This window comes from Cydia strobilella, chromosome 5, assembly GCF_947568885.1.
Source record: "Cydia strobilella chromosome 5, ilCydStro3.1, whole genome shotgun sequence".
Lineage (NCBI taxonomy): Eukaryota > Metazoa > Arthropoda > Insecta > Lepidoptera > Tortricidae > Cydia > Cydia strobilella.
The window spans coordinates 14912154-14926438 of NC_086045.1; the positions used below are offsets into that span (position 1 = coordinate 14912154).

At 35.5% G+C, this 14285-nt stretch overlaps 1 pseudogene; it reads right to left on the reverse strand.

The window, feature by feature from the left end:
- Nucleotides 1-12201, reverse strand: part of LOC134741651 (proton channel OtopLc-like) — a 42268-nt pseudogene extending 30067 nt beyond the window's left edge.
- Nucleotides 12202-14285: the final 2084 nt, after the last annotated feature.

A 14285-nucleotide genomic window follows, 5' to 3' on the forward strand; every position in this document is an offset into this window, starting at 1 on the left:
ACGAGGAAAGTAAAATGCATGTGCTTTTTTAAAAACACGACTAAGTATATACATTTTTATAGTATTTCTTGAGGGTACGTTCAATTAACAATTCAGACAAAAGTAGCGTTATTTATAATGGAGAGCCAAATATCAGAATGAAAATTGTATAACAAATCCATTTAAACTCAAATTTCAATTGCTTATCGTAAAAAAAATCGTACTTCGAACGTAAAATGCTGTAGTGCACACGTATCATTTTCTGCACACCTTTTAGAACAACAATAACCCTCTTTCAGAGCATGAGAAATGAACCGCTTAACCCCGGGTTAGAGGGATGGTGCAAGTGGGCCTTACAAATAGGTACAGTTGTAGAAATGATTTTGTGACAAATATGACGGATGATAGCTGTACCTATATCGATAAAGCTATAAAGTAGTCTCGATTATTGTGCAAAGAAAGTACAATTATCATTAAAACATATGTCCCATGTATTATGCTTTCTAAAGTAACTGTCTATTGCTTTTGTATTCAGCGATTCATGCACATTACACTTACAAAAGCTCTGCAGTGCACGTATTATGGTTTGGGTCCACCACGCAATGTATGTGCCTAAGGGCTGCAATCGATTTCAGTAATGAAATGAGGCTAATAGGTCAGCGGACTAAGTTGACACCCAATGTAACAAAGCAGGCAGTGACATGACATAGCTAATTAGTATTACTGAATGTTAATCTGTTCACGTTAGGGTAGAGGTATTTGCATATGAGGTTTCTTTGTTCGCTTTGCACTCCAAATCATAAAATAACTTAAAATTTCAGGTCCGCATTCCGGTAAAGGCTTTATTTAGTTAATAGGTGAACTATTTTCGTTCCTGACTTATTCTGAGTGTTTTATATGTATCTACTAGCTTTTTCCCGCGACTTCGTCTGCGGAGAAAAAGAACAAGCTCTAACGGGCCAATTTGAAAAATGATCTAGATATCATCATTGGTTTTAAATATACTACTTAGATATCCACTAGATATGAATCATATGAAACAGAAACGATAACGAAATATTTAAGAAAGTCATGTCAAGTTTGACATTTCCGCGATTCCGAATGTCCTCTTCAACGATCTCTTTAAGAAGATATTACTTAGACATCTAATGGATATCTAATGGATATCCCAAAACGTCACAATAATTGTAGCGTGAAATGACAATTGGTTTCTCGAATCGAACTGCAAAAGATAACTAGTTGAGAACTAAACTATAACGTATATATTAAATCACGTATGTAGTAATTATCACGTTGTTCGAATTGACCGGTAATTACCCAAAAATGTAGAAAATGTAGTGTCCTCTACCTACTAACTACTTTAAAAAGAATGATTCATATTAACCTTATATTATAGGTACATATAGGTACATCGATGTACTTTGTGACACACCTTGTAACAACATTTGTTATTTTAGTGCATATTTGAAATTAAAAAACATGCATTTAGCGGTTGCATATGCTTTTGCAAACATTCATTTACGGTAGTACATATGTAATACAAACACAGACTTTATTCTGTCAAGGCATGCCTAATAATGTAAAGCACTACGTAGGTAAAGTACTATGTATATGATTCATTCAACAACCCATGCTCTACACTTATGAACTGAAACTGAAATAATAACTATAATTAAAACAATTTAAGGTAAAGTAACGAGTATAATTATATTTTTCACCACACCAGCTGGTAAAGGCTTTCTTGATTTTTCAAAAACTGATGAAGTTGCATTTTATTCACATTTGGGGCAAAGTAATCAAATTTTGAGTTGTTTCCTTTTGTTGGCTGGTAGAATTGACTTTTAAATGATGACTTTGAATGATAAATATCTAATAACATTCATTTTGAATCGATGTGCTTTGATTTTGTTTGGTATTTTACAGTTTGCATTTTCCTTGTGTTGATATTTGGTGAAACATTTTGTGTTTCACTCGGTGACAAAATTTGTTTAACCCTCGTGCCTTGAAACCTTCACAACGCTCAAGATTCAATTTTTCGAACCACTCGCTACGCTCATGGTTCAATTTTGGAATCTTTCGCGTGCTCGGGTATCAATATTAGCACGAGAGGTTAAACAACAACTTTGCCCCCTTGTAAAACAAGTAACTATTGTACCGACTGCTGTAAGGAACTGACATGGACATGTCATGCCATATGTACATAATTATGTAGACACATACCTATAGATAGACACAAAAACGATTTCCGTACTGTGACGTGTCCACCCTGTGCTCGTATTTACGACAACTAGGCAAAGCATTTCGCGAGCCGCAATCAAAACACACGTGAAAGGAAACTGAAAGCCCATTCGAAGCGGACCGAAGCTCTGAAACGGGGGCCCTTGAGACGCCCTTTGTTGTATCTCTTGACAGCTCTACAAGTGTGTAGTTATGTCACTGGAGTAAACATCCGGTTCAGAATAACAACAGCATACAGCGCGCGGGGTCATGCACAGAATTTAAAACAAACGTCACTCCTGTCAATAATGTAATGCATGCTAATTATATAATTATTATGATGTAAACTGGCAATAAAAGTCTCGCCGAGTTTCTTGCGCCGGTATATGATGTTTTTCCTTAAAATTTGTTACTCTGAATCATTTCTCTACTCCTGTGGATGTGTGGCCCATTTCAACTGATCACTTTCATGCCAACCTATTTAACTTGTGACGTTGTTTTGATAGTGAGCTTTATGCTATGCAACTCAAGGTTGGTTTTGAATATACTATTGAGTAAGATAAGATGTTATTACAGTTAAGAGACCATTTTTAATTGATATATTCACGGGCACGCGCGGGTGAAGAAACGCTTAGTGTTTATGGTCGTTTATAATATAGAGTTAGAAATATTAAAACAAGTGGGAGTCAGACTCGCCCACCGCGGGTTCCGTAAAAATTTTACTTATTATTTGTTTTATTTTTTAGAAATGTATAGTTTTGAGATTTTTCCCTGTAGGTACTTGTAGTTCATAGTTCTAGGTCATCGGGAAGTACCCCAAACATTTTGATTCCCTAGAAAGTGTCGAAATATACGTGTAAACGAACGTTCTGTTTTGGCGAAACCTGAGGTGGATGAGCTTTTTGTAATGTGACGAAGCCTGCGCTGTGGATCTGATGGTATGCCTTTTTTTTGGTTAATAAAAATTTAAATAGAAAAAAATTATACGTTTTTTGCGGCATAAACGGCCCTATCTTTTTTACGTAAACTTAGAAGTTTGATTTTTTTCACAGCTTCAAGGGACTGTAGACATGAATAATCGTTTTAATTTCAACTCGATACCTCCACGCGTTCCCGAGATAAAGGGCCCTGACAAACAGACAGACGGACGGACGGTCGGTCGGACGGACGGACAACAAAGTGATCCTATAAGAGTTCCATTTTTTTTCTCTTGAGGTACGGAACCCTAAAAAAGATTAAATAATAATAATAGAGTTAAATACTTTACCCCACTTTATACCAAAGGTATAAATTCATCAAAATCCGAGCTTAGTGGAAATAGTGGAACTCTACAACATTTGAAGTCACAATAAGGTTCTTTTAGTGGAGATAGTGGAACTCTACAATATTTGAAGTCACAATAATATTAAGCATTGTTTGCCCGTAGGTATCTAAATTTTAAACACACAAAATAGCATTACAAAATTAAATATCCCATTCCAATAGTCTATTAACGGGTTATTTCAGAATATAGGTCAGTCATGTAGTAACCGCAAGCCGTAAACCTCCCATTGTAAACATATCGTGGCTCAATCGTATCGTTGTAAATATATCGCGTGCTCGATGCTTAGCGACTATCACCGACAGGTGGCGTGAGCTTTAAAAATTAAAATACATATCTTCGTTACTTTAACGGATGTAGACTAGAAATGCTGTCGACGTATGCTAGCAATAGTTTATTGTTTCGTTTCGTTACGTGACTCATTTTCCAGTAGTTTCCTGCTTCAGCTTCTGCAGGATTTTAAAGTATTACTTTTTGATTTTTATCACGTAATGTCCCCGTTACTTTCCATATAAAGCCGTTCATAAGCTACACAATGCTATTCCGTACTACCTATACTGGTAATAATTACATTGTCTTTTAGTAATTTATATATACTCATGGAGAAATTTAGAGGACCGCAAAAAAAGGTAATTTCAAAATTAGTAATTAAACTTTTTTTTTACGTTCCTCTAAATTTGTCCATGAGTGTAGTTGAATTAGTGAAGATGTACCTAATATCTAACATCTTCACTTCTTTATTTATTATCATTTCTTTTTTGACAGTCGGTAATAATTGATACCTATGCTTAAAAGAAAGGGCAGGGCAAAAAAATACTTTCTGTTATCTAACTCTTTAAAAAAAAACTTATATGTATTAGGTATTTGTTCATTTAGCCTATAGTTTAGAGGAAAGCTTTCTTGTCAGTTGCTCCAGCATCAGTTTCCGCAAATAGCAACGAGAGCGGAAACAAAACTGGGTTTTGTTTTCAATCCATGATGAAAGAGACACCGAGCATGCCCTCTGATGTGTTTGCGTAATCCTAGTCGGTCGCGGTAATTGGGGAATCGAAAATATAGGCTTAGTTTGTTGGTTCAGTGTATGTTTCCTGTTGCATTTTGTTTTTGCAGTTTAGGAGCACCTGGGTACGATCAAAACTGAAATTTATATTTAAGGCAATTGTCGGAATATTTTTACAGATCTGCCATTAAACTGCCTTACAACTACTACAGTCTTTTTCACCTTAGCACTTTCCTGGTTGCATCGTACCTAATGAACCGTATTTTTGTCCTAAAATTACTTGCCCTAACCGTTTTGTCCTAATGGGTATTTAACCTATCAATTATCATAACAGTTACTAGCTGCTTGCTTAGGTTAAAACTGATTAGGATAATTACAATTAGGAAAAAAACCTGAGTAAATTATACTCGGAAACAAAACATTAGGACAAACAATATTAGTCCAAACCAGTTTAGGTTTGGACTAATATAGGCATTAACGAGTAGGGCATTACGATAAAAAATAATATGACAAATATTAGTACAACTATTCCATATGTCAATTCAACATACATACATATAATCACGCCTATTCCCCGGAGGGGTAGGCAGAGACCACGGATTTCCACTTGCTACGATCCTGACATACATCTTTCGCTTCCTTCACTTTCATAACATTCTTCATACACGCTCGCCGGTTTAGGGTGCTCTTGACCTGGCCTTTCTTCAGGATTTCCCCGATTTGATCAGAGAAAGTCCCCTTCCAACTCCCGCTTCTACTTCTCCCTTATACACTTTCTTAGTTAGCCTTCTCTCACTCATTGTTTTTACGAGTGCAAACCATCTCAGCATACCTTTCTCAATTCAAGTCAACCAAATTAGGGTTTTCTGTCAATTCAAGTTAGGAAATAACCTATTAGGGAAAAACATTTTCATTCTTTCCATGTTAGGGCAACCACAATTAGGGCGTATGAGCTTTAAAACAAATGATAATTATACCAAAAAGTATTAGGGAGAGCAAAAATAGGAGAAATACTAGGAATCCAGATATAGTACCTAATGAACCCCTTAGCCCACATGGCAACCTAATTACCAATAATGAAAACAGGCACTAATGTTTACAAAGGTAATTTACCTTCCAACCTAGAGAGAAAACTAGGGCCTGTTGTGTAGAGTAACTATAGGTAGTCCGGTTTCCTCAAGATGTTTTCCATCACTGAAGAGTTATCGCAAATATTAAAAAATATTTCTTCTTCGCACGCCTTAAAGCTCGGCTCGGTATGATGTATTTACATATCCCAATGCTCATAAAAATTGCTTACGAGTAATTTAGTACTGGAATGTATGGATTTTTTATGACGTTATAATGTAAGTTTCGTTTGTAAAATTGTAATTATGTTAATAAAGTATTGATATTTCTGGAAAAGTAGGATAATATTTGCTAACTCGTGGTTTTTCTCATATTGACGACAGTGTATAATAAATAATGTAAAACCTGAACAGTTTTTGTTTCCGCATATTGACGACAGTGTATAAATAATGTAAAACTTCACCACCGAAAGTAGCACTCATATACCTATTTCAGTAAGCAGCGACTGTAAAAATATCATAAACCTACTAGCTAAGCGCGTAGTGTGTACAGTAAAATTGCAGCTGCCCTTTTCGGTGGGTTCGTATGTAATGTACCTATATAATTCGAATTTAATAGACCCCGATTGTTGCTATTAGATTCTAGAGGACCAAATAAAAATTAAAGTAGGTACTTACATTTCTAGGGTTTTTCCAATTAATTGTATGTGTAATTCCTGATTTATGGATGTTTTCTATATATTTAGATCTTTATTTATTAAGCATACTATCGCCGTCATTACATCACAAGCAATTTAATATGTGACTAGTTCGATTTGTATAAAAGATCATGACATACAGTATTTAAAAAAAAACCCCTAGTGTAAATTTCATTCCATAGCGCGACGTGATGGGCGTTTGCGTTAAGTGTCATTTTGTATGGGATTTTGAGTTTCAAAAAGCTCCTAGTGTAAAGTTTATTCAATAGCGTGACGAGCTGACGAGCGTTCGCGTTTTGTCTATTTTTGTAAGGGATTTTGAACTGCGCGCCAAGCGGGACGTTTCGTAAACTCAAAATCCCATACAAGATGGCACTTAACGCAAACGCGTACGTCACGTCGGCCTGTACAAACGAGTACAGGTATTTAAGGTACCATCCTAGTCTATGATTAGCACACAGTAAAAAGTTCAAGTACCGCCCTGGTTAAATAAAGCGGCATGGATATGCCACAGCGCCCTAAACGATAAAAATAACGCTAAAAGGTGTTGCTATCCGTCTGGAACATACCTTTTACGCGCGCCGTATAACCCGCTTCAAAGGATTGAGCTTAGATAAAATTAACATCATAATTATAAAAACCGGACAAGTGCGAGTCGGACTCGCCCAACGAGGGTTCCGTACTTTTTAGTATTTGTTGTTATAGCGGCAACAGAATACACCATCTGTGAAAATTTCAACTGTCTAGCTATCGCGGTTCATGAGATACAGCTTGGTGACAGAGAGTCAGACAGACAGACAGACAGACAGATGGACAGACGGACAGTGGAGTCTTAGTAATAGAATCCCGTTTTTAGGGTTCCGTACCTCAAAAGGAAAAAACGGAACCCTTATAGGATCACTTGTGCGTCTGTCTGTCTGTCCGTCTGTCACAGCTTATTTTCTCCGAAACTACTGGACCAATTAAGTTGAAATTTCGTACACATATGTAAGTTTGTGACCCAAAGACGGGCATCTAACGTAAACAAATTAATTTTAATCATTGGGGCCACTTTTGGGGGGTAAATGAGAAAATTAAAAAAATAGTTTTTCAAACTATATTGTGTTACATATCAAATGAAAGAGCTTATTGTGAGGATCTCAAATATATTTTTTAAATAATTTTAGGATTAACTACTTGACCATTCCCCCTTTATCTCCGAAACTACCGGGTCTAAAATTTTGAAAAAAATACACTAAATAGATCTTTACCTATAGATTACAGGAAAAGCTATTAGAAATGTGCATTCAAGCGTGAGTCGGACTTAATTAGTTAGCTTTTGATCCGACCCCTACGGGTTTTTTAAAGTCATTTCACTCACGTTTCACATAAAAAATACATTGTTTAATTTGTGTAATGTGCGGAACCCTTGGAACGTGAGTCCGACTCGCACTTGACCGGTTTTTACCCTTTGGGCACGGAACCCTAAAAAGGTTGTTCCTAGCTCGCGTTATTACCCCGCTGCCACTGTATGATTTCAAAAGGATGACAGGTATATGAGTTGCAATGCAATGATGAGAGTGTGGTATTCAGAAACTTTTTCATAATTTCACCTGCCTGTTGCTTATTGGACGTAAATAGGCGGTGACTAATATAAACCCCACTGTAATGGCAATAGAGTTGACTATTGTATTACGACTGGTGAGGTGGTAAGTGGATTTAAATTTTGCTGATACCCTAGTGCTATTGTTTCTGCTGAATTAAATCTAGCTTTTCCAGCGTTCTATTCAGTACGAGTTAAATGGCAGAACATTACGTATACTACTACTGATTTACTAATATTCCGTTTTAAATTGTGTTTGTTAAGTAAGTATGACAAGTTAGGATTTCATTTTAAGCACGTAATTTTGACAGTTCCTCGTCTTTTTAATAAACATACCTTACCTTTATTAGCTGTTGCCCGCGACTTCGTACGCGTGGATTTGTATGTTGGTGGTTATATATTCTTCATGAGCATATAACTATATGCAGCAAAAGATAGCAGTAGGGACGGTTAATCATTTGTTAATAATTATACAACGCATGAAATTTGTCTTTCACAAACTACGAAGTTTCAAGACCCTAACTGAAAAAAATTGTTTCCGATATAATCCCTCGCGACCCTCTTAGAAGACTTACAAGTCCACTATTTAAAAAAATATTCGCTCCCGAAACTATTGATACAAACTTTTCAAAAACGGTGTAAGTAATCAGTTTTCGTCTATTTTAATTTAATGCCCTTTTTACCAAGTTTCAAGTTCCTGGCTTAAAAGAAAATTTGTACCACATATAAACTTACATCCCCTTTTTAACCCCTTAAGGGGTTGAATTTTTAAGAACGTTGAAATAACTCTCTTGGAATCTTATACAATGCCTTTCTAAGAAGTTTCAAAGCATTTGTAATAGATTCACTTTCAACCCCTTTTTAACCCTTGTAGGGGATGAATATTTAAAAACGCTTAAATTACTTTTCTTGTATTCTAATAATATGCCTTTATACAAAGATTCAATTCCCGCACTCAAAAAAAAATTGATCTCCATACAAACTTTCAACCCCATTTTACCACCTTGGGGGATGAATTTTAATAATGCTTAAATAAGTTTTTTTCTCTTTTAATTATATATCTTTCTATTAAGGTCTTTCTGTACCTAGCTTAAAATAAAATTAGGACCACGACAAAATTTCAACCCTTTTTTAACCACTTTAGGGGATGAATTTTTAAAAACGCCAAATTCACTTTTCTTGTATTCTAATAACATGCCTTTATGCAACGATACAAGTCGCGCACTTCAAAAGATGTTTGACCTCCATACAAACTTTCTACCCCTTTTTCACCACCTTAAGGGATGAATTTTCAAAAACGCTGAAATGAGCTTTCTTCTCTTTTAATGAAATACCTTTTTACGAAGTTTCAAACTCTTGCTTAAAATATAAAATATAATAATAATTTGGAACATATACAAACTTGATCTCCATACAAACTTTCAACCCCTTTTTAACAACCTTGGGGGATGAATTTTTAAAAATGCTGAAATGAGTTTTCTTGTTTTTTTTTATTATAATTAATAAACATTTATATTATAAAATTTGAACCCCAAGACAAACTTTCATCCCCTTTTTAACCCCCTTAGGGGTTGAATTTCCAATAACGTCAATATTACTTTTTTTATAATCGGCTATTATGCCTTTCTAGGAAATTTCAAAGTATTTTTAATGGATTCAAACTTTCAACCCTTTTTAAACCCATTTAGGGGATGAATTTTTAAAAACGCTGAAATGGCTTTTCTTGTATATTAATAATATGCCTTTATACGAAGTTTCAAGTCCCGCATTCAAAAAAAATATGATCTCCATACAAACTTTCAACCCCTTTTTCACCACCTTAGGGGATGAATTTTGAAAAACCCCTTCTTAGTGGATACTAACGTCATAAAAGCTACCTATTATGAAAAATTCAGCTCTCTAGGTCCAACGGTTTGAGCTGGGCGTTGATTTAAGTGAGTCAGTCAGTCAGGACTTTTACGTTTATATTTAAAGCAAGATATTTTTTTTGGTCGTATGTCAATAGTCAATATATTCTTTTTTCAAATAGGCCTAGCAACAAGCACTTTTAAATTGTCAAGTTTTAAATAATACCTTAATCTAAATATCAGAGCAATTTATTGATGCAGTTATTATTATTCTTAAAAACATTGAATTATTATAGATATGTCAAACTTAATAATAAGAATTCACAAAAGGATCGTCAAACACCAAAATTGTATAAAAAATACTAGTCTAGAAACTTTCTAGAATAAAAATCTAAATGTCAAAAAATACGGATTACCTAATATAGGTATTCATTGAATTATCAATTTCATCATTATTAACACAATAATAAATAATTATTTTCAATCACAATCCCACGGTGTTTCATCATTCATGTAGTCTTGTGTGCTATAATAGGCTCTAGATATAAGTTACCGTTTTACATATTTTTTAAATTTATGAACAGATAATTTAGTGATGATATTTGGAAGTTTATTATAAAATCTTACACAATTACCCATGAATGATTTTTTAATTTTATGGAGCCGAGTGAAGGGTACTGCAAGCTTATGCTTATTTCTAGTATTAATGTTATGTATGTCACAGTTTTTCTTAAAACTGGCAATGTTTTATGTACATACAGAATATTCTCATGAATATATTGACAGTGCACTGTCATTATGTCAATTTCCTTAAATTTATCTCTAAGTGAGTCTCTATGGTTCATTTTATATATTGCTCGAATAGCACTCTTCTGCAGAACAAAAATGGTATTTATCTCTGATTATTTATCTCTATTTTTTTTATTTATGCAAACTTATCCACATGTGATTTAAAATATCCAGACTGAATATGATGACTTCATTAAAATAATATTTCCAGAATGAAATAGGTTGAGATACTACATGATAACATGATACTTTAACGGAAGGCTTATGGCGTAACTTATTGTAAAATCAGTTGCACAAACATATTAAAGAATATCGGTTCCCTGTACAGTATTCAAGTTTTTTTTTACATTCTTTGTCGCGAAAGCGAAGAATTTTAACAATATTGCATGAGAATCTAGCGGGTCATATGATTGATTCGTTGAAAATTAAAGCTTTTCAAGTGGTAAAATATTGTGCTTTTTCAAATTTTACTACATTTCCTTTAAAACAGCCGCGCCTTTTTCCTTTAAAGTAGGAAGGAGAGCTAAATATATGGACCTAATTAAACAGGCACATTCAGAACATCATCGCTAGATTTTTTGGAACTATAAATACCTAACAGTTTTATTATAAATATAATTATATAAAGGTACAAATACTTTAGAGATGTTTTTTTTATAACTTGAACACGGGTTTTGCTTAAAGTTACCTATATGGTAAATAATTTTTGTGTTTTCAAACTTTACTGACTTGCAATGCATTTTATTAGAAAAATAGGTACCGCATTTCTATAATTAGTATGTATGTGTAATTTGCATAGTATGATCTCATCTTGTCATCGACGTTTCTAAGCATGATGCTAACGATATTTCTAATGCGTGACATGGGACCACTTGGCATGGACTCTTGTCCTAGCGAGTACATTTCGCGGAATAAATTCAGTTTAAGACACGAATGTAGGTCACAATTTTCTCTTTATGAGCCGTAGACCGAGATTCGGGACAGTTTGTGGAGAGATTTCCTGGTTTCTTATTCTCGTTTTGTGTTGAACGCTTTCTTGGCGCTGACGTTAGTTTCAGATTTGAAATTAGGCTTTGGCCTAAATAGTGGCGTAATAATTAACTTTATTGTCATTAATCATTACCTACATACTTTCATTTATTATTATTATGCTTTTTGTGTACTTTATGATTAGAAATATATCGTCTTAATAAGTTTTCATGACTTGACGAATGTAAAGAAAAAAAAACAGTTTGTTTGCAACAACAAAACCGTTTGAGTTAATCAAACATCGATTTCTTGATACCAATCACAGAACAACAGAACAGAGACATGCACATCGATAGGAATTAACAAACGATTTTACGTTTGACAGTACCGGGGCACGAGGAAATTACGAGCGCACGCCGTAATAACAGATGTCACCGGGGCCGGCGAGCAAATTTCGTATTTCGGGGGTTTGTTTTAGGTGCACTTTAGGTTCAGGGTTCACCAACCTTTTGACACTGAATTTCGGTTTCGGCGGCAGTGTTGCCTACCTCGGTCGATTCGAGGAAGGTTACGCCGCGTTTCGCGCGGCGCGCGGCGTGCGCCAGGGCGCTTGCGTCGCGGGGTTCGCGCGGCCGGTCGCGCTCGCGGGCCTACACTGAGCAGAGCGGACAGCTCCGCGCACGTTTTCCCTCCCGCGCTTTCCCGGCGTGCGCACATCAAGCCTGCATTGTTCTACAAATAGTGCGCAGGGTTGCCAGAATGTAGGGAGATGTCGGTTTACTGCGATATTTCGTGGAGGGGTCGACGGTTAAGGGACATGATGTCATCCTTACGTGTTGGTGATCTAAGAATTTTAAGATGTTTCCTTAACATCCGTAACCACTAAATTTAAAAGGAGTTTATGCTTGTGACAGGAAGTCTAAAAGGTGTTATTTTTAAAACGATAAATGTAATTAAAGCGACCAAGTTCCTGGTAACCCTATTAGTATAAGGGTTGAGCGGGTATTCAGGCGAGATGAGCGCTTTCAGCACTATTTTATTCTATTACTACTTTATTCTAGACTGTTACCGTAATAGGAACAAAAAACTCCTATCATCCCTATGCAATCGTGCATAAAACAGCACAGAAGAAAAATACTGATCCTTCTACATCAGTAATCATCAAGTATCATATAAGCCTTGCAACAAAAAGGTGTTTTTAAATAGCGAAACTCCTATTCAGTGAACTTAAAATCCCATGGCGACGTGCACCTGTTATTTTGCAACGGCAGAGTATAACTTCAGCTAAACGCGTGCTAACTTTCTGTTAGCAATGAGATTTGTAGTCATAACTTCTGTCGAGGAGAGATTACATCAATTGTTGGAGTCAGAAAGAGCTGTTTGTTTATTTTTCGTTGATATTAGTATCTACGGTTTGATAAAGCACTTTTTTGCTTTCTGGTTATTTTGTTACTATACCAAAAGCGGGTCATTCATTAACCAACTATAATTATTAGGTCAACGTTTCAACAATTGATGCCTATACAATGATAACATTGTTTATTGACTATAAGCTGTTTATAAACATACTAGGAAAAGACATTCAAAAGAAGTCTCATTTTCGAATGTTTATAAGGAAGTTACAAAATTCCCACTGGCACAATGCATACCGTAACAAACACAACTACCACAATGGCATGCTACGAGTATGCAAATATTATGGGAAAGCATTTCACGCGGCTAACGTCCTGACCACTAGACCACCCGGCCATGGCGGTACCCGTCCCAAATTCTATGGTGTATGCTATCTTTGAAAGGCTAGGCCTTTGACCAACTCTAAGGGCGAGCAGTACGTGCTTGCGTCTCCTATACGAATCCTTTTACTGGATTACCGTATAGCGAGAGAGGTACGTGCTACCATCTATCCAGCTAGGGAACAAACTAGGGAACAAATTGATTTGTGTTTTTAAGTAGTCACACAATTCCCTAGTTAAGTTGACCTTTAGATAGCAACTGCAGCTGCATTACTGTACATATTATGATCCCATACGACTTACGATGTTAGGAACCAACCTAGCTTTTGCTTCCAGAACGTAGGTAACAAACACATAAAAATATGTGGTACATTTAGTTACTCTTTTTCATGTCTGCTGTAATATGAACCTTTGTTTCCGATTTTTTATTTAAATTAAATAAAACAGAAATAAATGAGAACTATTTTTAATCGTTATTTTAGCCAGTCAAGCATATGAAGTACGTTTATAAAAATTCTGAATTAATAAATTGGATGGATAACGTTTTAAAATATTGTACCATTATTCACAAAGTTGTTTGCGCCTAAATTGCAATAGCTAGGAAAGTAGAAACTAAGTAACGCCCACTACAATATCTTCAGTAATCTGAGCAAATCTTCGAAAGATTGGTCAAATCCCGGCAACAGTTAAAACTGTTAAAAGCCTCTTGGCAAGAAAGTTTTAACGAGATGCGATCGGCTGCCAGAATCTGGCAGCCGATGACATCGAATGCACTGGTAGATTTATTCTAAAATGTTGCATTTGACTTTTTTTTTTATTGAAAGCACGTTTGACTTGGGGGTCAATTCAAACTTACATTGTGACATCAATATGATATCTTAAATGATGTCAGTCGCGCGTGTATTTCGCTCTTATTTGTTTGTATTGGCGCAAGCGCGCCGCACGGGTGTCTGACATTTAGATATCATTTTTATGTCACAATTCACAATTGTAATGACCTCTTGGTTTCGGAGCGCAGTTACATGTGAGGGAGTGGTATGCGTGCATGATTAGATAATATTGCTTGTTAGATATTGAGTTATT